The sequence below is a fragment of the Carettochelys insculpta genome, chromosome 1, assembly GCF_033958435.1.
Source record: "Carettochelys insculpta isolate YL-2023 chromosome 1, ASM3395843v1, whole genome shotgun sequence".
In the NCBI taxonomy this organism is placed as follows: domain Eukaryota; kingdom Metazoa; phylum Chordata; order Testudines; family Carettochelyidae; genus Carettochelys; species Carettochelys insculpta.
Window position 1 is genome coordinate 168,030,864 of NC_134137.1, and position 24,395 is coordinate 168,055,258.

General features: G+C 46.1%; 1 protein-coding gene across 2 annotated transcripts in view; it reads left to right on the forward strand.

Annotated features, from left to right (window-relative positions):
* Nucleotides 1-1,672: 1,672 nt before the first annotated feature.
* Nucleotides 1,673-24,395, forward strand: part of USP9X (ubiquitin specific peptidase 9 X-linked) — a 203,372-nt gene continuing 180,649 nt past the window's right edge. The window contains exon 1 of one of the 2 annotated variants that reach the window (XM_074995034.1): nucleotides 1,673-2,237. The gene's annotated coding sequence lies outside the window, so the exon portion shown is untranslated. The remainder of the gene's footprint in view (nucleotides 2,238-24,395) is intronic. The other variant, XM_074995025.1, reaches the window with a different exon arrangement.

The window sequence follows — 24,395 nt, forward strand, 5'->3', positions numbered from 1 at the left end:
CCACTGCTCACACAAGGAGCCCCAGTGCGCACACAAGTCATTTCACAACTATGGTGGCATAAACTAGGTTAAGATGTGCTTTTGCTGTCCTGTGCAAATGGTAAGGATTGGCAGAAAAATGTAACTTAAGTAAATCAGGAAACTGCTCCATAATTCACTCTGCACTGTCAATGTTTTAAAGACTATTTAAAGGAGAATCCCCCTGAGCCCTATCACTATGACTAGCTGCTGTTTTGGTCTTTATAGATTGCAAATAGCAGAGAGAAACATTTTTCACAAGTTAGGGTCATTAGCTCTGACCTCCTGGGAAAATAATATCTCATTACCCTACTACATAAAGCTACCCATTCACTTTTAATTAGATGCTATTGTCTTCACTTCCTGTCCTGAAACTATGATCCAGCATTATTTTGTATGATGCTAAGGAAAGACTATCAAGTGGAAATATATTTCTACAGGTAAAAGTAGTTTCAGGTGCCAGATCTGGATGATGAGTCTCCTGGTCAATTTTTGTGGTTTTATAATACGCTTTCCTATTTTTAAAATCTCCCTCCTTACTGTAGAGGAAGCCTGCAGGAAGGGAGCAAAGGGATTTTTTTTTTTTTTTGTGAATTTACTATGTAAAGACAGAGCAGTCAGTGCAGTTCCCAGACTAACTTTTTTTTGGCGGGGAACATAAGGAGCCCCAGGCCCTCTGCTCGTTTTTGCAGCTAGACAACCAGTGCTACACCTCTGATATATTCTAGAGATTGTCCAGAAGAGGAAACTGGAGAAAAAGAAAACCACTTGTTATAGTAAACAAAAGTGTTACAAAAAGGGGGGATAAAAAGAAGGTAAACTTGTGTTTACAGAGCTATGCTTCCATTGTTTAAAGGGCGTCTTAAGCTAGTGACAGCTGCACCCCCTGAAGGAGGACATAACTGCTGTATGCAGAGGCGCTTGGGTGCCAGTTAAGGGCTCCGTTTGGGGTAAAACTCCACGATCTGGCTCAACTGCAGCCGGGGCTCGTAGCTCAGGAAGGCGGCTAGGGCCGAAGGCTGCTGGAGGCCGGCGAGCGACGCCTGAAAAAACAAGTGGGGCAGCGCGTCCAGGCGCTCCGGGGCTAACCGATTTGGCCCTGAATTGTTTCTCCCCTTCCTACCAGCCGGGTCAGGCTGAAGCGCGGGGGCGGTGCTCGTGCGCGACACCGAAGCCCGGCCGCCGGCGTGGGGGGAGCGAAGTGCCGCGGAAATGCCCTGAGCGGGGCTGCCGGTCCAGGCTGTTCTCCGTCCCTTCGCCAGCGCCACCCCACTGGGCCGGGAACCGCGGCCCGCGGACGGCCTGCTGCAGTCCCAGCCCTTCCCTGGGCCAGCGACGCTCCGGGCCTGGGGGGGGAGGAGGGGAACCTCGGCGACTGCGCCCCAGCCCCCAGAAGGAAGCGCTGACGTCACTGCCCGGACGCTCCGCGCAGTGCGCGGGTCACAAAGGAACCCGAACGCGCCCAACCGACGTGAAACGGCCGCGCTGCCACCGCCCCTCCCTCCGCGCGCGCTCCTGTCTCACCCCCTCCCCACCCCCCGCGCGCCCCCGGCTCCGCGCGCCCCGAGGGGGCGGTGACAGCCGCTAGGCCTGCCCCGCTGCCGGGCTGAGTGACACACGCGGGTTGGGGAGGGGGGGGGTCACGCTGTTTGGGTGGCGGGGCCGCCGTCGCGTTGGGTCGGAGTCTGCGCCGCTGGCCCAGCGCTGCCGGAGTCGCCATATTGCCCAGGACGTAGCCAGACGCCAGCGCCGGGAGCGAGGAACCGGCCCCGCCACCGTCACTGTTCTCCTCCACCCCGTGCACGTAGCCACCGGCCAGTGCCGACCCCTCCCCGCCGAGCCCCGGCCAGAGGCGCGGGGAGCGCGTGCGCCCCTCGCCGTGTGTGTGTCGGAGCCCCGGACGGGGCGGAGCGCGCAGGCCCCGGCCAAGCCCCAGCCAGAGCCCCGGGCTGCCGGGCAGGAGGTGGTGACGCAGGAGAGACGCCCCGGCCCTGCTGCCGGAGGGAGCCGAGTAGTCAAGCCGGGAGCTGAGCGCGGGCAGCGCTGCGGGGCCTGGGAACGGGCAGCCTCTTCTGCCGCCGGCTCCGCGCCGAGTATGAGTGGCTGCCCTGCTGGCTGCCTGGGATGAGACAGACCCTGCCGGCGGGGCGTCGTCTGCAGCAGCACCCAGGGGGGCCGCGAGCCGCGGCATCAGCGAGAGGAGCGGACGCCGTGCGGCGGTGAGTATGGGGCGGGGGAGCGGTGCCTGCTGCAGCCGGTAGGTTCAGGGAGGCGCAGGCTGAGCGGGCCGTGGCCCTGAGGGACGCAGCTGCCCGGGCGGGGTGGGGAGCCCGAGGCCCCTTGGCCGTGGCTGCAGGGGGGAGGGGAAGTGGCGCCGCCGCCTCCCCCGCAGCCCCCGGCGTGTGTCCGTGCATCGCTGTGTTTTGGAGCGTGAAGGAAAATGGCTGACGGCGTCTCATTCTCTCCCGGTCCTGTGCGGGGTTGCGAGGCGAGCTGCAGGGAGAGCAGCCCCCCGGGCTCTGAGGGAGAGGGGCCGCCCGGCTGTCCCTTCCTGCGCGGTTGCGTGAGGCCTGAGAGGGGCTCCCCACCGAGCGGCACCCGCTTTTATTTCCCCTGAGTCTCGTTTCATTTCACACCAAGCGCCATTACTGAGGTGGAGTGATTGGAGCCGTGTAGGCCTGGGCTACGCCTGGAAATAAGGCCCTGCTCAGACTCTTCCTCTAAACCGGAGTGAAATCCGGCTGCACCAGCTCGATGCCTCCCGCTCTCAGCGTTGTTAATGCGTGTGCAGGCGAAGTGTGTCGTTCCGCTTGTACTAGCTGCTAATAAAACTGTTTCCATATGGAAAACGGCGTTACCCCTTTATGTCCTTTTTCTCTTTAGTTCACACCTGTTAGTTCTCCAAAATGACAACTTCAGTTTTTCAAGCTGCATTTCTCTTTAACGGTGTCAAAACTTTACTTTGAAACTGTAATGCCTCCGGTTGGAGGATGATATGTAACATCTAGGTCGTCACTTTTTAATGACAGTCTGAAAAATAACCAAGGAAAGGAACCCTTAGTCCACTCACCTCTACCTCCTTACCTACTGAAGTTGTCTGTCTGCTGTCTTATTTCACTTCGGACACAGTTGGCTGAGTACAGGGAGGATGTATATGGAAAAGCGGCATAAACTTGTTTCCATGTAGATGTCATAGAAATGCCATGGATTGTAAGATTTAAGTTATTGTATTTAATTTCATTGTTGTTCACCAATCAAGTTGTATATTGAATGATCAAATAGAAACATTAATTATCAGTATAAACACATTTACAATCCTAATTAGAATTTTGGAAAGACTCTACAAATCTTTACACAAGTTAGATGTTTGTTATGGTTCTCTTAGGCATGTTTATTTTTTATGTGCATTTGTTTTAAATCCCTGACCTTGCAATTAGGCTGAGCGTGGGCAGACCCTTGTATCTGTAATTATTTTGGATACATGCAGGAACTACACATGTGAACCCAATTCATGATTGAAGGCTGAATTTTTAAAATTGGGTCAACTTATTTTTGATATACGTTGCTAAATATACTGGGAACAAGGTGCAGACTTAGAGGTTGGTTTGTCACTGGACTTACTGTCCTTATGCTAGATACCTGCATTTGTGCTCTATCAGTGTTTCTCGACCCTCACCCTTTTTTTAATAAAGTACCCCTTTAAAAATACAAGTACCTCCAGACTTCTATAGCATACCCCTAAGGGTACCCATACCACCATTTCAGAAACATGGTTTTAAGAAAATCTGAGGTCTTGAGAAACAAATTCCATTGCACCTTTCCAGATAACTGTACCCTTTGCAGGGGTCAGATTTGGTTTGAATACCACCAAGTTACACCTCACTTAAAAAGTACTTAGAGAAACATGCAAAAATATCACAGAAGACTGTTACTGAAAACTTGCTGACTTTCTACCATCTTGTCAAATAAATGAATTGGAATAGAAATATTAAACTTAACATTTCAACATATGAAACAGTAGAAGCAATCACTGTCTGAATGAACTTGTAAATTGTGGTGAGTTTACTAGTGTTTTTTATGTAGCCTTTTGTAAAACTAGGCAAATATCTAGATGGGTTGGTGTACCCCCAAGCATACACATGCCACTGTTTGAGAAACACTATGCTGTACCAAAGAGAAGTCCTGTGGCACCTTATAGACTAACAGATTTTTGGGAGTATAGGCTTTTGTGGGTAAAGGCGTACTTCATCAGATACCTGAAGAAGTGGGCCTTTGCCCATGAAAGCTTATGCTCCAAAGAATCCATTAGTCTATAAGGTGCCGCAGGATGACTTCTTGTAATTTTTGGAGATACAACTAACATGGCTACCCCTCTGATATTGTACTGTAGGACTGGTTGGAAGTGTTGAGAGGACTGTCTTTTTCCTTTTAGATATCTGTAGTGGCATGTCTACTTTGAGAGGTTATGGGTAACAGATTAGCAGCTGTTTACAAATTTCAAACTGCTATTGACATCCTGGATCTTTTGGGTGCTGGTGCTTTAGTATTCCAGATTGAGGAACATGTAGGATGAAGCCATCTATTTCAGTAAAATCTTAATTCTACTTTTATGTTGAGGTTTTTGTTAGGCATGTAATGGTGTTTGTTATCAAGGCAATAAAATCATTTGTTTTCTCACACCAGAAGAACACAGCAGTTTTCTTGGTCATATTTCTCAAATACTAAAATTATTTCCCTCTGTTGTAGTGTTTGGAGCAGGAGAGTGAAGGACAGATGTGTTGGGTGTCATGGATACTTAAAAGTAGCTCTAAATGAAGACATGATCGTGTCTTGGTAAACTTGATTTCTGGTGGTGGGGGGTGGGCTGCTTATTTAGATACAAATGAATAAGGGCAGCGGGAACAAACTGTGGGTTTGTCTGTACTGCTAGTTGAGTGACTTGTCTTGCACAGGTGCTTAACCTTTCTCTCTCTGTCCCCCCTACCCCATTACAACAAATGGTATTGTAAAGGGTGTGTTGTGGGTAGAGAGTGCGCTCATGTTGACAACACACACGTCCCTTGTGTGGGGAGAGAGGAAGTGTTTTGTTGGCCAAAATGCCACAGTGTTTAAGTTGCCTTGACTTAGTAATGTGGCTGTATCACTAAAAGCTGGGTAATGTAGACAAAGACCATGTATGGTTATGCATCTTCAGAATAAAACCACCTTTAGAGGTGTTTTTGTTTTCTTTATAGTGCATTCATGTTTGAAGGTACCCCCCCCACGGTGTCAAGCAAACCATGTTTCTATTATGTACCCAGTCTTGTTATATGTGGTATTGAAAATGCTGGATTGTCACTAAGAAAATGGGAATAAATAAGTAAATAGCTACTCGAGGAACTAGAAATGCTTTTAGTAAAGAGACAATAGTAGTGTTTTCTTGCAGGAAAGTCTAAATATGCATTTCATGTAGGGTTTTTCAAAATGTCAGATATTCTGAGTAAAATTGAATAAGAATTTTGTTAATGCTGATAAAATTAAGTAGATGTGTCTACTATTAAACTTATTTCTTTGAGATTCATAAGAATATTTTTATTTTTTCCCATATATTCATCTGTGTTTAAATTATTTTTGGAATTTAACAATTGCATGGCTTTCAGGCAATGTAGGGTCCCCCCCTTTGGAGAAAGTGTGAGTTAGCTGCTAAATAGAATTGAAATTACAATAACATTTGGAAAACACTTACTGATAAACAGAAAATCTAGTATAAAATTAAATTACTTCCTTAGTCTAATATAATATTTTTAAGAAGAAAACTATGCTTTATCCTTATTTGCATTCTAAGACACATTGAAATTATAATGCTGAATCAGAGGAGTGGTCTCTCTGATACAATATCTTCTTACAGGTAGAAGTCAAAACTGAACATTTCCAGTGCAGTGTTGAAACCCTATTGGGGAGTAATTTGCACATGGAGAAATTTTCCTTCTAATTTCTAGTAGTTAGATTATAAACCCTTATGTTTATAATCTCTCTTCCAAAACTGTTGCATCTAAATGCTTAGGTGAAAATTCTTTACATGATTCAAGAATCATTATTTTTCTAGGAACATTGTGCTTTGGAAATGTCTGCTTTTCTGAACCATTCATTTGATTATTGGGTAAATCCTTAAAATGAAGTACACAATGGCTGTATTCCTCTTTTCATATTTGTTTTAAATGTAGGGGCTAAAGTTGTGGAGAAGTAGTAGGTGAACTAAATTTGAGTGGCCATAATTTTAATGTCATAGATAATTGATTTATTTTTGCAAAAAATAATTTTAGATATTCGTGGTACTGGGTTGTAGACTTCCTCCTTTGTATTTTACCATATGTTATCTAACATTATAATGTAATAATACATGCAGGCCTACTTAAGAAGCAGTTTGGATTGCTATGCACAATATGTTTGATACCAATCCAGACACAAGGAAACGTTAAGCAGTCTAAAGGTACATCAACAATGCATCTGTGTGCAAGTCTCCCTGCTTGGGTACAGTGACCTGTATTAATGGGGCTTACCTTAACTTCCTAAAAATACTGTTGTTGATGGTGCTTCGATGTTGTTTGGAATTTGGGCTGTGAAGCCCCCTTGTCGTGTGACTTCAGAGCCCAAGTTCCAGCCAGAACTGCAACATCTACACATCTGTTTTTAGTATTTTAGTGCAAACCTCACTAAGCAGGTCTGTGGACCCAAGCTAGGAAGCTTACTCTCATATGCAGTATAGACATGTCCTCTCAGTATGTATTCTCTAGTCCTCCACCTGTAAAGCACCTTATCCTTAATTGATCCGCTGTATACTGCAGACCGTACATCACAGCTGCATCTCAGTCATAGGCCCCTCCCCATCATCTGTCCAGGAAGTCTGACTGCCCCTCCATGAGGCTGGAGTGCAGGAACCAGCTTATCTTGCTGCCTGGAGCCTCAGTGCCCCGCCCCACCTCTTCCTCCTTGTACCCTCCTCCCCCAAGGAAAGCCCCAAGTTTCTCATGAGATAGGTCAATGAGGTTGGGGTTTTTTTGTTGAAAGCCAAGTTATTGGGTGGTCCTCAACTGATTTTTTTTTTTTTTTTCCTGTGGGTCAGTGGCTTCTGAAGGAAAAATGGTTCCTCACCCCTTTTTAAAAGATCTTTTAGATTCTTGAATTAGTAAAATTATCACTAGACTTCTCATAGTTAAATCTTATATTTTTTTTCTGCTGTGGATATGATGACACTTGAGGGGGGGAAAAAAGTTTTGATGTAATATTGTCATAATGGGTATAAATGGCCTTTTAAAAATTTTTGACCATGTTCCTAAGCAGAGCCCTGGTGATAGCTTTGATTGGGAATGCAATTAAAAAAGGATTCCCACCGTATTTTAGTACAGAATAATGTTTTGATTTGGATGGGAACAATTTTGTTCCAACTAGGTCCTTTGATACAGTTGTTGCTTAGTGCAGATAGGGTCTCTGCGTTCATCTGTCTTAATTTTAGTCTTTCAGAACTTTGCTTGTGGACCTTTGGGGGGGACTCCTGGTATTTCCCCCCACACCACATGCATTTCTTGTGAGTAGGATAAATCTGGCTTAGAGGCCTGCTGAATGATAGGTGAGGCTGGACATCAATAAAGATACAAGACAGCACGGGTTTGAGCATCTGGTGCAGGAGGAGGAGAAATAAAATAATTTAAAAAGTGACAGCATTTCAAGTCTCTTTTTTTAAAAGGAAAGTTGAATAATGCGCCTTTACTAATATTTCTTCTTTGTACAAAATAATGTTACTGCCATTATATTTCAGAACGTTCAGTCCTGAGTTACTGGGCATGACTTGCTATTTTTTCTTATGTTTGTGCACGCAAATGTTTGATTTTTATGTTGCGATCCAAACCATGATGGACTAAAACACAAGTTTTACATTTTGATGCATGGTTATTTTGAAAAACACCTTAGATTGTTATGAGCCTTTTTTCACTAGATTCTGGACTGTTTTCCAGTGGTCCCTGGAGTGTAATAGACATCTGCTTTTCTTGTAGACAAATGCTACTGTTTGCAACAAGCTGAATATAAATATTGACTTGAAAAGCTGTTTGTATTTACAAATTGTTCTGATGTGCCCACCTTTGATGCACAAGGCATATAGAATAAAATGTGCCTGAGGCACTCCTGTCAGGAGCAACTTTTTGCAGAAATCAGAATATGTACGCTGTCTGGCGTGCAAACCTTTGAACAGAGACCATATCTTACAAATGGTCACTTTTTGCCAACTCCCATGTGTGGCTGGTTTTGGCAGATTTTACTGTTTTTGCATCCCATATACCAGGGTGTGGAGCCTTTTTACAATCACAGGCCACTGACCCACAGGAAAACTCAGTGTTGGGGCACACACAAGTAAAAATATATTTGCAGTAATCCCTCATGTACCTTTAATTTCACATAAGTCGGGGAGGGCTTGGGAGGATTGGTTGGGCCCTGGGAGGAGGCAAGGGGGTTAATCCTGAAGTGGGTTAGGGCAGCAGAGGTGGTGGGAGGGTGCAGTTGAGCTGGGGCTTGCAGGGGGTTGGACCTGGGCAGCAGGGGATTGGAGCCTGGTCAGGGGGTTAGAACCGAGGCTGCAGGGGTGGTGGGTTGGATCTTGAGCACTGGGGGTTGGGAGCCCCAGGCGTGGGTTGAAGCTGGAACCCCACATGCTGGGGAGTGTGAACTGGGGCCATGGGGGTGGGGAAGTTTGAATAGGGTGAACCTGGGTGGGGGGATAAACTGAGGGTGTAGAGTCCCCTGTGCGTGCTGGCGGCCCCCTGTGTATGCTGCAGGAGGGTCAGCTGGGGATGGGGGGATTGAATGGGGATGAACCAGGGCAGGGCTGGGTTGAGCTGGCAGCGAGGATAGAGCTGCTGAGCACACCGACAGCGGTGACAGTCGGAGCCCCAAGCGTGTGTCTGTGTGTGAGAGAGAGCTGGTGCCATGGGCGGGAGGGCTTGAGCTGTGTGGGGGAGTTGAATGGGGGGCACACCAGGGCAGGGTGGCTGAGTGGAGGGTCTGGGAGCTGGAGCCCCAGGCATGGTTGAGGTTGGAGGGCTGAGCTGGAGCAGCGGGGGCGGGGGCAGAGGTTTGAGCCAGGCAGGGGAGGGGTGAACAGGGATGCACTGGGGCAGGGTGCTTGAACAGGGGGAATATTGGAGACCCACATGTGGTGAGTGATCTGGGGCCACACAAGGGCTGGGGGTGGTTGGATCTGGGTCTGCAGGGGCTGAGGCCCGGGCCTGCGCGTGGGCGGGGGGGGATGTTGGTCACAGTGGTTGGAGTTGGGTCCATGGGGATTGGAGGGGAGCCCCTGGCATGCAGCTGGAGCCCCTTCTTGGGAGGGGGAGTGAGCTGGAGCCATGGGGGAGTTGGAGGGCTCAGCTGGGGGGGGTGGCTTCATGGTGGTGAACTGGCATGGCTGTCAAGTGGTGCCACTCTGGGAAGCAGGGAGAAGGGGGTTTTAGCCCGCCTGGCTGCCCGCAGGGGCAGGTAGCTAGGCAAGCTAGAAGCCTTCTGTTGTCTTCCTAGCACACTGCCCTGTGAAGCAGGGGGAAGGGGCTTTTAGCCTGCTTAGCTGCCTGCAGCTGTGGGAAGCTAGGCAGGCTGAGAGCCCAGCAGCTTTGTGTTGTGTGAATGTGAAGCTGCATAAAGTGAGGGCTACTGTGGAAATTGGGGATCAGCTGTGTAAGAGTGAGGTCGCATACTCTGGATTTGTGTACTCTGAGACCTTATTGTAGTTAGTTTAGTTAGCTTGGAGAGTGACAGAAAATGAGCTTGGGGCTTGCCCCTGCAGTTGAGCAAGATAGCACTCATGCGTTGAGTCCACTGGGGAGAGGATGCTGATGCATGGGGCTTTGTTGCCTGTTGGTCCGGCCCTGTGGGGTAGGAACCAAGACTGCTTCAGATTGGATGAAATTAAATAGGTTAGATGTAGCCTTTGGGCGAGAGGTTCTCCATCCATGTCCTACTTGCTCCAGTGTGGCTGACGCTTAAAGCAGATGCTTTAGTTTATGCACATAACTTCAGTATGGCTGCAATAAAGTACATGCATTTGCAGTGTGGGAGCTTTAATATTCTAGTTTATGGGTTCTCAACCTTTTTCACTGGGAGGCCCCTGACATGCTGTAAGGCCTTTAGGAATAGGCCTTTGGCATAGGTATAGTTTGACTTTTGTTTTGGGGGAGTAGGGATCAGCAGAGCTTGAGCCATTTCTGCATGGTGAGGTTCAAGGAGGGAATACCTCCTCCACTCCGAGTCACTGAGCAGTCCACCCAGCTTGTTTGGAGGGTGGGGAGGGACACAGCTAAAAATTATAACCTAACAGTCAGGAAGCTTAGCTCAGAAAGTTTGAAAATAGCTTAGGGTTGGGGGAGAGGGTTGCTTTGTGCAGGCAGGCCTTTAAAACAGAGAGAAGAGAATAGGCAACATGGTAAAACTTTCAGCACAAAGCTTCCACCACCCTGTGCAAGATTAATCCCTGACTCCCAGAACATTTTTCATCATGAAGGACTTAAATGATTTGGATATTATCTCATGGTGAAGATAAACCTAGACAAATCAAAACTAAATGTGTGGTATCTTTTAGCTGGGGTACTCAGGTGATTAGCTAGTATGAGGAATACCGAAGCTGTCAAACTGCTAGGGGACTCTGTTTCTCCAAGGCACACACCTTGTCCATTTTTCTTTTGCTCTTCTGTGTGTTCTCTATCCCTCCATCCCTATCTTTTCTCCCTTCTTCTCCTCTCTCCCCACATTTGGTGAGAGGAGGGCATAGCTGTGGTTTCCAAATTGGCATGGAATAAGGTTTGTGCTTGCCTGTTTGCACTAAGTTATTTTCAGCTGTCCTGTTATTGACTTGGTGTCAGGAGTAGGTAATTTTACTGGTGTAGACTGGTGTACTTAAGATGTTGACTCCCTCTGAGACATTGGGTAAACCATTAATTGCTTTGTCTTAATTTCCCATAGATAAACTGGGAAAATGGGGTTTGGAATTTTGATCAGTATGAAAGAAGGGAATGGAGGAATAAAAGTGTGTGGAGGGGGAGGTGGGGGGACAAGACTTTCGAAGAGTCACACCTACAGCTGCTGCGATTACTTCCAGGATTCTGTTCTTTGATGCTGCTCAGAGACTCTGTCTTCAGTATCAGCTTTTGCTAGTATAGGTTGACTGCCCTTTGTCTGAGAAATAACTTCACTTGGGACCACTCATGTCCTGCGGCTGCCGGATGAGGGAAGTACAACCTGTAGTATTTCCCACATGGGGGATGAAGATTAATATGTGTAAAATATTTGTTTGCAATTATTTTATTCTTGATACTTGTCTTCCAAAGCTTTCAGTTTGCGAACATGGATTATCTCTGTTTTATAGGTGCAGAAATTGAGATAGAGAGACTACGTAACTTGTCTATTGTGAAACAGTAAGTTGTTTTGAGTTGTTACGCAGAGATGTCAAATTTCTTGACTCGGAGCCTGTGCTTTAGCCACTAGTCTGCTAAAGGCTGCACCGACACTCGCATTCCTCTAAAGAGGCATGGAAATAAACGAAATTGAAACTGCACGAGGTGCAGATTTACATATCTGGTGCCTTGTTTGCATATTCTTTCAAAAGAATCATCCGGCACCCTTGGGACCTGAGTGGTCCTGAATGAAAGTATTTGCCAGACAAAGGGCAGTCAACCTATACTAATAACCTATACTGCTCTTTTGAAGGTAAACCCCGTTTTCAAAAGAATCCTTCTTCCCAAGATAGAGTTTACTTTTGAAAGAGCCGTGTCTATACTGCTTCTCTTGAATGAATACGCAAATGAGGCACCAGGGATGTAAATCTGCACCTCATTTACCCTTTAGATTTGCATGCCTGTTTCCAAAGAGGAGTGCAAGTGTAGACGCAGCCTAAGTAGGGGTGAGATACACAGACTGATTCGGTGGATGAACCAAGATGAACAACCCCATCTCTCCTTAAATTCAGTGAGATTTGCCAAGCATCTCTAAACACTATGATAATATGAGCTGAAAACTGGTGTGTCAAATATATAATCAGGAATGGGTTCCAACTTCATCTTTTTATTATGCCAGCTGACTTTAGGATAACTACAATTATTTAAATATTTTAAAAAAGACTTGGCAATTCTAAATTCTTTAAATTCCAAATGAAAATTTGCTGATCAGAACTCTTTCTCACTTCAGTTCTTTTGTTTAGTCTAATCTCCTAGTTGTGTGTCTGGTACCAGAACAGTTAGAAGTAATACCTAGTTGAAAATAATATTCATTCAAAAAATTCTTAACTGTTAATGTTGGTGCTGTTTTGGCCTCAGCCTGGTTCCTATTATCTTGCTGCTTCTGGGATCCAGGAAACTGGCCAGCCATGTGCTGGGAGCTAGGAACCAGCAGCAGCCTGAGTCCTGGCTCTCTGCTGCTTGTGGGTGTCAGGTGTGGCTTCTTTCTGGCTCCTCCAGCGAGAGGAAGCTGGGGAGCTGCTGCATGATCATGGTTGTCTATGCTGTGCTTCTGCCACACCCCCTCCCTGCCCCCCACTAACCCAGCTGAGAGAAACTGTGCCTCAGCAGCTCTCTGGCCGCCGGGCTCCCCCAGCTGGGGGAAGCAGGGGAGAAGCCTTGCTGTAGTGGCTGTCTGCCCACCAGGCTCCCCTGTTGCAGTGGGGCTTCTCCCCTGGTTTCCCCCAGCTGTGGGGCTGGAACACTTTTGATTTGCACTTAATTTGTGTTTAAGCGCAAATTGAAATTACACATACTTGGGGGTTACTATATAGTGATTCTAAACCTTTGGGCTGCTTGTTACCCCATCGGAATACATTTGTGTCCCATGTAACATCTGCGGAGCCCTGTGAATAGTGTATGTATTGTGTGGCTGTGGCCCACATAACGCTTGGGGTTTTGCATGTGTGACTCATGGTGTTAGATAATCAGTAGTTCGTTTTACAGTTTTGTTCACTTATGAGGTTTGCATAAGAGAGAGTGGGGAGTCCTGCTATTCCAGGGGTGCTCAAACTTTGGTATCAGTGAACTCTGTCATATAGCAAACCTTTGAGAGTGAATGCTTTTATAAATTAACACTATCCAAGCCTTGCTGTATCAATGACTTGTCTTTAGGGGGGTTGCTGCCAAGCAGCTAGGCTCCACCATGAGGGCTGGGACTGTTGACCATGGGGCCATTGAGCATGGTTGGGCTGGGTGGACTCGGTGGTCACACTCCAGGAGTCTGCCCTGTTCCCAAGTGCGACTTTGGCTCCAAGTGGTCTCTGCTGCTTCTGTAGGATTGAACAGGTTGAGAATGGTGTAAAGATCAGTACGGGGAGGATGGTGAGGGAACGGGAAGCCACATGGGGAGGAGAGGTGGGAATTGGCTGAGCCCTGTTGGATCCTGAGGGAGCCCAAGCCTGAACAAGTCCCAGTCTTGCTGTGGCTTGACTGATGCCCACCATGGGACCAGCACTGGCTGTGCTGCTGGCTCAACCCAGCAGACACTGTCAACTCCCAGCAGGAAATGGGTCTCTGGAGGGGTGAGTGCAGGGCAGTAGGGGAGGTTTGTGTGCCATAATCTGGATCAAGAAACATAGGGGGTCTGAGAGACAGGATGCTGACTAGTGGGAGGACTCTGTGTTGGGGTTATGAGCTGTGAGGTGGCCTGGTTAGGGGGTGGTGGACAGTGATGGCATTGCACAGGGTGTGCTGCGATTCTGGTGGAGGGTCTGTGAGTGTTTCTAGGTAGGGGCCGGAAGGGCCTGTTGGGATCTCAGTAGAGAGGCAGTGTATGTGTGTGGGGGGTGGGTGTGTGTGTTTTTTTGCGGGGAGTGGTGTCAAGCATGGCCCCAACCCAAGAGGAAGGAGTGTGCTGGCAGTATATTGGTGAGTGTGCTGGTGTGTGTCTGGCAGCTGCCAGTTTGTAAACAGTGCTCTTGTGCTGGGTTAGGTGGAGCAGGGCTGCCCCTGTGACTCTGTCCCATTGCTCCCAGGTGTGCCCCGTGTGTATCTTTATCACCAGGCCTGCTAAAGGTAATCTAGTCCTGGTTAAGTGCTTCATCAGGTGGATGCTCTTGGAAAATAAATGCTGTATTTGAAACTTACCTGCCATGGGGAGGCTAGGTAGGTCCGTGGTTCCCAAACTTCAGCATCACGCCCCCCTTTTGATTTTTGAGAAAACCTCAAGCTCCTGCAATGGCTAGCTACCCAAGCCTCATGCTGCCAGGGTCAGCCTGAGTCAGCTCCCAGCCCGAGCCTTGAGCTGCTAAGGCTAGTCACCTGAGCCCTAGGCCAGCTGCCTGAGCCCTGCAAACCCCATGCTGCCTGGGCCAGCTGCCTGAGCCCTGCCAGGGCCAGCCCGAACCAGCTGCCCAAGCCCCATGCTGTCGGGATCAGCTGCCTGCCTGCCAACTACCCAAGCTGCAGGCCAGCTGCCCAAGCCCCATACTACTGGGGCCAGCCTGAGCTTCGGGCCAGTCACCCAAGCTGCCCACCTCAGTCACCGGAGCCTTGTCCAAGCTGCGGGCCAGCCGCCCGAGCTGCCCACCCGAGTCACCTGAGCCCCGTTGCTACTGGGGCCAGCCCTGCCTGTAGTGACCCGAGTCCTGCCCACAGCTGGAGCCAGCCCTGCCAAGCTGGGGCTCGGTATGGGCCAGCCACCTGAGTCCCATGCTGCTGGGGCCTGCCATGGGGCCAGCCAGCCCAAGCTGCCTGCACTGCCCCTGAACTTCCGTGAGCCACCCACCTGAGTCCCTCTCCTCCCCCAAGCCAGGCACCCCAGCCCCCCTCCATTAACTCCATCCCCGCTACCCAAACCCACATTCACTCACCTCTGTAGGAGACAGCTAGGTCCACATGGGTATTCACTCGCTGCCTGCTTTACAGCTGCTGTGTGATTGCCCATATCAAATGGCAGGGGCTGAGAGCTGGAAGCAAGGGCTGCCTGTTTTCCTGGGGTGGGGAGAATGAGGAGGGGGGCTGAGTTGCCTTGTGCCCCCCCCCCAGAATTTCTTCATGTCCCCCCACATTTGAGAATCCATGAGTTAGATGAAATTTTGAGTTTCTGTGAAATATTGGATTTTCGTTTATTTTATTTCAGGACTAGTGCTTTCCTCTCATGTACCACAGTTTGATCAAATGTTAGTAATTTTGTATGAATAGTTTCAGCTGAGTTTATTTTTAATGTAAAGGTGAATAAAAGTGGAATTTGGGTGGCAGTACTGTTTTTGGTCATGTATAGTGTATTTAATAAATAGGGTATCTAGTTTTTTAACACCAATATGTTAAAAGATATCTTAGCAAAGGAAACTGAAAAGCTCAGTTTTCTTGGTACTTATTCATCCACTTTCCACCCAATGCTCTCCCCAGGTTATCAGCTGTTTATTCTTGCTCACTGAAGTTTTATGGGAATAATGTGCACTGGAGAGCCACTGTTGCAATGAATTCTGAACGGCACAAATGTTTTAAAATAGGGATTAGTACAGTTCCCGCTGTAGATATTAGTTTCAACTAAGTTGGAAGGCTGCATACAAAAATTACTTTAAAAGAACATGAAGTTTGCAGAGCCATGCACTTGTATTAGGAAATGTCGGTATTGGGGTGGTCTTTGCATCCTTGTTTGATCAATTACAGTGGTCTGTTTTAACTGATCAAATACAACTTTTCTCATAGGATCCCTGTCTTGTTCATTTCATAGGATGGCTGTTGCTTGTTGAACAGGATAGCTTTTTTTTTATGTATTATAATTGTATGGCCATATGGTGATGTTTTAGATCATCCAAATTTTGCGTCAAGTTTTGTAGTATTAATTTCCTTATGGATTTTTCTTTAATGCTCATTGCGATAGTATCTGAGTATGTCACAAACATTGACATTAATCTTTGCAACACCTTGCCTACGTCTACGCTAGCATAAAACTTCAAAATAGCCATGCAAACAGCCATGTTGAAGATTACCAATGAGGCGCTGACATGCATATTCAGCTCCTCATTACCGTGCCGCTGGCCGCAGCTCTTCGAAATTGCCGCATTTCGCTTCCACGCGGCTCATCCAGACAGGGGTCCTTTTGGAAAGGACCCCGTCAACTTCGAAATCCCCTTATTCCTATCAGCATAGCCTGTTCAACAAGCAACATTCCCATCCTCCCAAGCTGCAGGCCAGCTGCCCAAGCCCCATGCTACTGGGGCCAGCCCAAGCTGCGGGCCAGCCGCCTGAGCTGCCCACTCGAGTCACCTGAGCCCCGTCAGATCTGCTGAGAGGAATGTTGCCTGTTGAATAGGCTATGCTGATAGGAATAAGGGGATTTCGAAGTTGATGGGGTCCTTTCCAAAAGGACCCCTGTCTGGATGAGCTGCGCAGAAGTGAAATGCGGCGATTTCAAAGAGCTGCAGCCAGTGGCATGGTAATGAGGAGCTGAATGTGCATTTCAGCGCCTCATTGGTAATCTTCAACATGGCTGTTTGCATGGCCATATCAAAGTTTTGTGCAAGTGTAGATACGACCCTTGAGATAACATGGTCATATTATCCTTGTTTTACAGATGAGGAACAGAGGCGCAAAGATTAAGATTTGAAGTGTCACGTGTGTTTGGGTTCCCGACTTGAGACTTCTCCAGTCTGATGGTTGAAAACTTAGCATAAGTATAGCATGTTGTGTGTTCAAAGCACAACTTCAATTTTAGTTGTTTACTCATTATTTCTGCAGATTAGGCCCCAGATGCCTCAGAACAGTCAGGCTGAACACCATGGATCAGATGATAGAGGAACAGAAGAAACAAGTTCTTATTCTGTGCACCAGGATAGACATGAGAAGGATGTAATGTTGAGTATCTAGGAAATGAAAAGACTAATGGCCAGTTTTAACATGTGGTTTTAAGTGATTTACCCGATATCACATAGCAACAGAATCAGAGTTGATTCAGTTTTCCAGGATGACATTCCACTGTCTTAACTGCAAGACTGTTCCTTCATTTCCCTGCCTCATTTGCAAAACACCTTTAGGCTTCTGACACAAGTAATGGAGGAGACCTGCAGACAACCTTATACTTTGCAAAACCATGATTATGTGAGTGCCATCTGTCCTGCATGCTGAATAAGGCAGGAGAATTGTGGAAATAAGTATGTAAATAAAAGATTTGTGATGTGTATGTTGAAGGGTGCTGAATTAAGGTTGCTCATGCATCTGTGATTCTTTCATTTCCTAATCTGAGTGCTTCCTTCTGCAACTTTAGAACACTTCTAATGTAGTTTTTAATTGTAATTTATTATTTAAGAAAACAAACCACAAATTCTGTCACATGGAACCAGGTTGGCTTTGTGAATCATCAACAGGATTGGGACATTTTGGAGCCAGGACACAGACCTCTATCACTTACGCTAATTAACTAGGTGGACTTTGTGAGTCATCAATAGGATTGCAATGTTTGGAGCCATAATAGGCTGTTCTTCAGGTGGACCATCCAGTAGAGGAGGATGGAAACAGGCCCTTTTAAAATAGGTTTCACAGTGCTTGCTAATCGGTAGAAGAATGATGAGTCAGAATTTGATTTAATTCTGGTTTCTGGAGGAGTGTGTGCTATAGTAGTTGCAAATCCATCTGTGCGTTACTGCTCACTTGCCTCTGTTTCTTTCCTTAGTGTCTTTGAATCAGGATACTTCCTTTTTTTTTTTTTTCCTTCACATTGCCATCCTGCCAGCAGGAGGGAAAACTGAGAGTACAGTAGAGGAGAGAGTGTGTCTCATCAGCAGTGAAAGGAACAGTTGTAGAGTGTGTGTGCTGTGTAGGGATGGTGTATGCAGTAGTGCAGCTGGCATATAGGAGCTTTGTGGGAGGTGGATCATACTTCGTGCAGTTTGAATTTGCACAGAATTTAGCTGCTACTCTAAGCCTCTCTGGAGCATGTAAAAACAATTTTTAGAGGTTTAGAAGGTAGACCAAATTTGAGAGGATTCACACTGGGAGAACAAAAGGCATTTAGACCCCAAAGTTCAGAATTCCTTGTTGCAGGGCATAGAGGTACTATAGGTTTTTTTTGTGGTGTTTTTTTTTTTTTTTTTTAAATAAAATGGTTGTAAGAATTTAACATTGGGAAAACAACTTTTTTCTTTATCCTTGTTCTTGGAAATGACTGAACCATTTTTTGTTGAAATTTTCCAATTCAACTGTAGGCAAGTGTCCAGAATGGAAAACTTCAACTCAAGGTTTTAAATTCTTAAAGTTTGGCAGAACTGTAAGACCCTGTTTTCAGTTGCTTACAATGGGAATTATTGGGCAGCATTATCTATGGGGCAGTGCCATCAGCGCAGTCTGTAAATATGTAGTCTGTATATGCAAGCAGGGAGGGTTTTTGATTGGAGTTGACATTGGCTTTCTCATTTTGCTGCATCCAAAGGCTTGTCTATATAGGGAAATACACGTGCATTACTATATTGGTATAACTATAAACCCTATTACACTGGTGTGACTTTCTCTGAGGATACTTTTAACGCTAGAATGTGTCCACATGGAGAGTTATGTTCGTACACTGATAGTATATTTTATGCCAGTAAATTTCTCCATCTAGGCAAGCCCCAAAGCAGAAATCTAGTTTAGTCTTTGAAATGTGATCACAGAAGAATGGAGATCACTGAGGCCCTGAATTATAAAAGCACTTAAGATCATGCTTACCTTTAAGCATGTCTGTTTATAGTTAACTGCCTTTATAGTCAGTGTGATTTAAGCACGTTTAAGTGCCTTCCTGAATTGTAGTTGTTATAGCATATAACTACTGTTATAGCATGTAACTAGTATGAATGGAGCTAAAAAGGTGAAATAGAATTTAAGAGGGAAAAGTTTGTGATGCAGAATGCCGACCTCGTAGAAGACACCATGATGTTTTTGCCAGATACGTACTCATTACTTGCCAACTCCAGGAATTTTGTACAGTTTCTGAATTTATGGAGAACTGTATATTTTACAAGGTTAGAGTAATCCGTGTAAAAGTAAAGATGGAGTTGAGAATAATTTTAATTTGATTGAAATGAGATCACATTAAAAACAAGATCAAATTAGCCTTAAAATCCGAAAGTACTCAAGCATAGAAAGGCAGTTTGAGCTTTGAACTCCTACTTCAGATGTATTAAAAATCTGCAGATCTGAAGGAGGGTGCCATGACCGTGTAAAACTTGTTGCCAAAAGTACTAGACTTAGATTCTTTGTCAGTTGTGGACAGCTTTATCAGCATTGGTTATTCAGGTTCTAAATCTGGGACTTATCTGATTTTTTTACTGTCTACATCCATGCATTCAGGCCTTGTCTGAACCTTGCCATTTTTTCCTACATAACGTTTCTGAAAAATCCAGTTTTTTTCAGTAGAGTTAAAACTTGTGTCTAATACTACTTTATTTCTTAACTAATGCAGCCTAGATTACTGCACCTTTATTCCCCTCAAATCTGTTGAAAATAACGCTGTTAAGATCACTTTCTGGCTTGTCATTCTGACCACATTATTCACCTCTTTGATTCCCTGTGGCTCCTTCTTAACTGCTCTGTCAAACACATGAATTTCTTGTCCTTGTCTTCCAAGACCTTTCACAGTTCAGTCCCATGATGTTCATTTGATCTGGGAACTTTTCATACCATCAACTCCTGTCTTCTTGCTGCCAGTGTTCTCAGTCTCTGCCATGTATGAGCAAGTTTCATATATAGCTGCCTTTATGTTCTCTCATGTTATCCTTGTGCATGGTGAAAATTCCTTATGATAGCTGTTTCCTTATTCTAGGCTTTATTCATTGTGAATCATTTAGATTCAACACTGAGTACAGAATAAATTATTTAGTTCTTCGCAGATTCGTCTGTGGTTGTCTTACTTTAAATTCATTAATGATTACAAAGCACACAGATGTTATCTTCACAACAGAGAAGGCAGGTTCTCACCATTTTACAGGTGGGGAATCAAGTCACATCAAGCCCTTCATCCATTTGAAACAGTTGCTATTGACTTCACTTGCAGCGGAGAGCATTTAGGCTCCAGCTGTCTCAAGATGGGGATCTAGAAAATGAGGAACATGCATTTAGTTGCAACCTATGGAAAATTTTAGTTTGTGACTTACCAACACACAGGAACTTGGCTCCAGAGACAGCGATAGAATCCAGTTTTCTGGAGTGGCATTCAACTCCCTTAACTGAAGGACCCTCCTTTCTCTTCCATAATTTCCTACCTCACAAACCTGTCAGCTTTCTCAGCAGAGGCAGCAAAGGTCCTTCAGGCAACTTCGTTCACCAAACAGTTCACCATGTGAACTGAATGAGGTAGTTGTCCTGTGGAAAAAATTCTGTGTAACTTTGTAACCACAGATTTTTATCAACATGCATGCACAAGAGGGCCAAAACTTTGCCCATGCAACCTTAGTTTTGTCATTTTTAATTGCTTAATTTTGTAACCTTAATGTTCTTTTAATGTAGTTTTTACAGTCTGTATAATCTGTTTTTTAAAGCATCTGATGAAACCAGAAATTATGAAACTATTGATTTCCATATTGTTCATCAGAAGGGATAGCTCTCTTAAATGCACAGCATAGCCCATGTGAGGGAACAGTTGAAGGCTGCAGTCTTTTCTGTGGATCTGTCATTAGAGGGGAATAATGACACACTTTGCCAGTGAGTTTCGCATTCATTTAGTAGACAACAAAAGAATGTTGAGAGCCTGGAATAATGGGTTAAGTTCCAAGTTCTGGAAGGGAAGGTGCTCTACGCGTTGTCAGTGGTTCTTCCCTTGTCCCTGTTTGCTTTAATTCCTTTCTTCCCATCCTGCCCACTATCTGTCCCTCACTACTGCTCACCCTCCTTATCAGCTCTCAGTTTCAAGCCTCTCTGCATTTGTCAGGCTGCATCCTTCACTTGGATGTTACCTAGATACCTTCAAGACAAACGTTGAAAACATAGGTGAGAATGTACCTGTTTGTCTGTTCCTGTGCCTGAAAGAGCACTTCCTGGAAAATTCCTCTTCAGCCGTGGGTTGGAGTATATGCAGTCACTTATTGGAAATGGGTATGCTTGGGCAGATCAGGTCCAAGACTTGTGTGAGGATAGAGAGTATTAGGGCAGACAGGATCTTCAGATTTTAGCTGTAAACCTCTAACAAACCTGTGAGCTTGTGTGGAATGTGGGTTTTTTTGTTCCAGAATCTAGAGTTTTTTTTGAATGTGGACCAAACATTTTTTTAAATAGCCTTTCTAGAAAACCATTTTAGTGGAAACTTAAAAAAAAATTCACTCAATGAGATATTAGATGTAGAAAATATCATCCTAAATGGTTGAAGTTTGATAGTTAAAGGTACTGAAAACTGTCTTTTTTATAATGAAAAGTTACCAGCTTCTTCTGTACTTGACCAGTGACCTAAGTTGTGCTTTATGATGAGTCTCTTTGCTCCTGCACTAGATTAATCTCTTGCTGTCCTGTAGTACAGTAAGCTCTGTTTTTAGTCCGGTATTTGAGTAACTGGAACACTCAAATAACTGGCATAACTCACAGCTACGTAGCTCTGGGCAGCTGACACCACACAGGAGCACGGAGAAGCAGCGTCATAGCTAAGGTTTGAGAGTTACTGAGTGCATGAGCAACACCTTGCCCTTGGGAGTTGGCCCATGCTGCATCCCGCCATGCTAGCAGGCTCCTCTACCCTCCCATGTGGTGTGTGGTGCCCAGAGTGGCTCCCTGTGAGGTGAGTCTTCCATCATCACCTTCAAGCAGCTCTCTGCCATCCCCACCAACAAGGTAGCGGTAGCAATTGAGCAGGACCTGGCAGTGGGGTGCCAAGGGCTAGGGGAAGAGGGTGAACTTTATTTTGCTTCCCTCCATCTGCTCTCCATTAACCAGAATATTTGAATGTTTGGCAACCTCCCAGTCCCAGGGCTGCTGGATTTGGAAGAGGTTTACTGTAAAGTGAAAAATGGGTGTTTAAAAACTACGGTACACGCATCCCTCAGTCCATGAGCACAGTTGGTTCCCAATTTTGTGCTTGTAGGCAGAAACTCTTAAGAGGGACATTAAATTTTCATTAAAATACAAGTAAAAATTTCTGATTGGGTCCTAGAGCTTGGGAAAGGAGTGGCAGCAGGTGGCGCTGCTTTTGAAAGCTAAGTGAGCCTTGGGTTTGGGGATTGGAAAAGAATAGAGGCTGGGGGCAGTTTGGGGTCATGAGTGGGAAGGAGGATTGAAACCTGGTGGTCGGTTGGGTCCATGGGATGGATAGGGGGTTCAGGCTGCTGAAGGTTGGGTGTGGGGGTCAGGTTGTAGCAGATTAGGTCTACCAGGCTGGCAGGGAGGGGAGGTGGGGAGTCAGGCTGCTGTGGGCTGGGGGAGCGTCAGGCTGCCACAGCTGGCAGAGGTACAGGGTCAGGCTGCTGTGGGGCTGGCAGAGGGTGAAGCTGCCACGGGCTGGCGGAGTTTTGGGGTCAGGCTGCTGTGGGCCACCAGAGGGCGGTGTGGGGGGGCATCAGGCTGCTGGGGGGGGAGGGGGGGTGTCAAGCTGCTGCAGGTCTGGCTTGGGTGCAGGGTCAGGCTGTTGCAGGCCAGGGGAGGGAGTCAGGCTGCTGTGGGGCTGGCGGGGGCAGCAAGCTGTGGCACGTTGGGGCCGACGGGGGTGGTCAGGCTGCGGTGGGTTGAAGCTGCGGGGTGGGATAAGGCTAGTATTAGCAGTGGGGGGGAAGGGGGAGTTCACTTGTAGAGTGAACAAAGGTAAGTAAACCTGTCCCTTGTTTAAGCGAGTACTCATAAGTAAAGTACTAGTTTAACAAGGGATGAGTGCACTAGATTGAACTGGGAGCATTAGAAAAGGAACAAAATATTTGTTAAATTGAGAAAACATTTAAAAGAAAATGTGGAGGATTTTATATCCTTGTGTCAAGATTTGAGAATTAAATTAAAAATTTGCCTCTGTTTTTCCTGTTGGTACAAAACCATTGCTGACTATCGTAGGAGAGCACGTGGATCACTGCTCTACAAGTTCTATGACAATAGAAGCTAGCGTGCAGCAAGTTGTTTGCTTACGTAGTTTGCGAGCATAATTTAGTCCATAATTAGTAAGAAAAATACAGTGTAGAATTCTCATTTTGTTCAAAGTATTTTTAAATATACTTTTTTGGAAAACTTACTTAGAAGAAAAGTCTGAAGTGGGATTCTTACTTTGTTTCTAATGCCATAGCAGTGTTTTTAATGTTGTTCATCTCAGGCTGTATTTCCATGTAAAATTCTATGGCACGTGACTGCAGTGCTCCAGTGTAGACACTTCGCACAGTGGGGGGAATGGTTCCTCCATTGCTGTAGTTAATCCACCTCCTAAAGAGGCAGAAAAGAAGTCGATGAAAGAATTCTTCTGCAGCTGTCTATGCTAGGAGTTAGATTGGCATAGGTACATCTCTCTAGGGCTATGTCTACACTAGCGCCAAACTTCGAAATGGCCACGCAAATGGCCATTTCGAAGTCTACTAATGAAGCGCTGAAATGCATATTCAGCGCTTCATTAGCATGCGGGCGGCCGCGGCACTTGGAAATTGGCGCGTCTTGCCGCCGCGCGGCTCGTCCCGACGGGGCTCCTTTTCGAAAGGACCCCGCCTACTTCGAAGTCCCCTTATTCCCATAAAATAAGGGGACTTCGAAGTAGGCGGGGTCCTTTCGAAAAGGAGCCCCGTCGGGACGAGCCGCGCGGCGGCAAGACGCGCCAATTTCCAAGTGCCGCGGCCGCCCGCATGCTAATGAAGCGCTGAATATGCATTTCAGCGCTTCATTAGTAGACTTCGAAATGGCCATTTGCGTGGCCATTTCGAAGTTTGGCGCTCTTGTAGACACGGCCTAGGTGTGGATTTTTCACACCCGTCAGAGACAACTGTGGCTATGTTTTCAGTGGAGACTGACCTTATCAGAAGTCATAGTGTGGGTAAGAGTGCACATTGTGCTAATGCTCAGGTGAAGTTTCACAGGGAGCTGGATGAGCTAAATTTATGGCAGGTGGTGTGAGACTGTTCATTACTGCTAGGTCACTTTTAAAAAACATGGGCGGATGTCTTCTAAACAGACACCATGCATGTGTACAACATATTGCACTTACACAAATCTTTATCTGCACAGTAAGAAGATGCAGCTGAGAGGGAGAGCACATTTAGCACCATCACAAAAGTAGTTTGGGAAGTACAGCCATTATTTTCTCTTCTTTCAGTGTGCTGTGTGCGCCTCTTTGAGAATTTGCTGGACCCATAATATATGTTCATATCCCCATGAAGGGAGAGGAAGACTAAGAACATCCGCGTGTACATTCTGAACATGGCATAATATACTGTGTGCCGTGTCTAATGAGTGGAAGTCAAAATAGTGCCCTAGTTGCATTTTGGTTTCAAGGATTCAAAA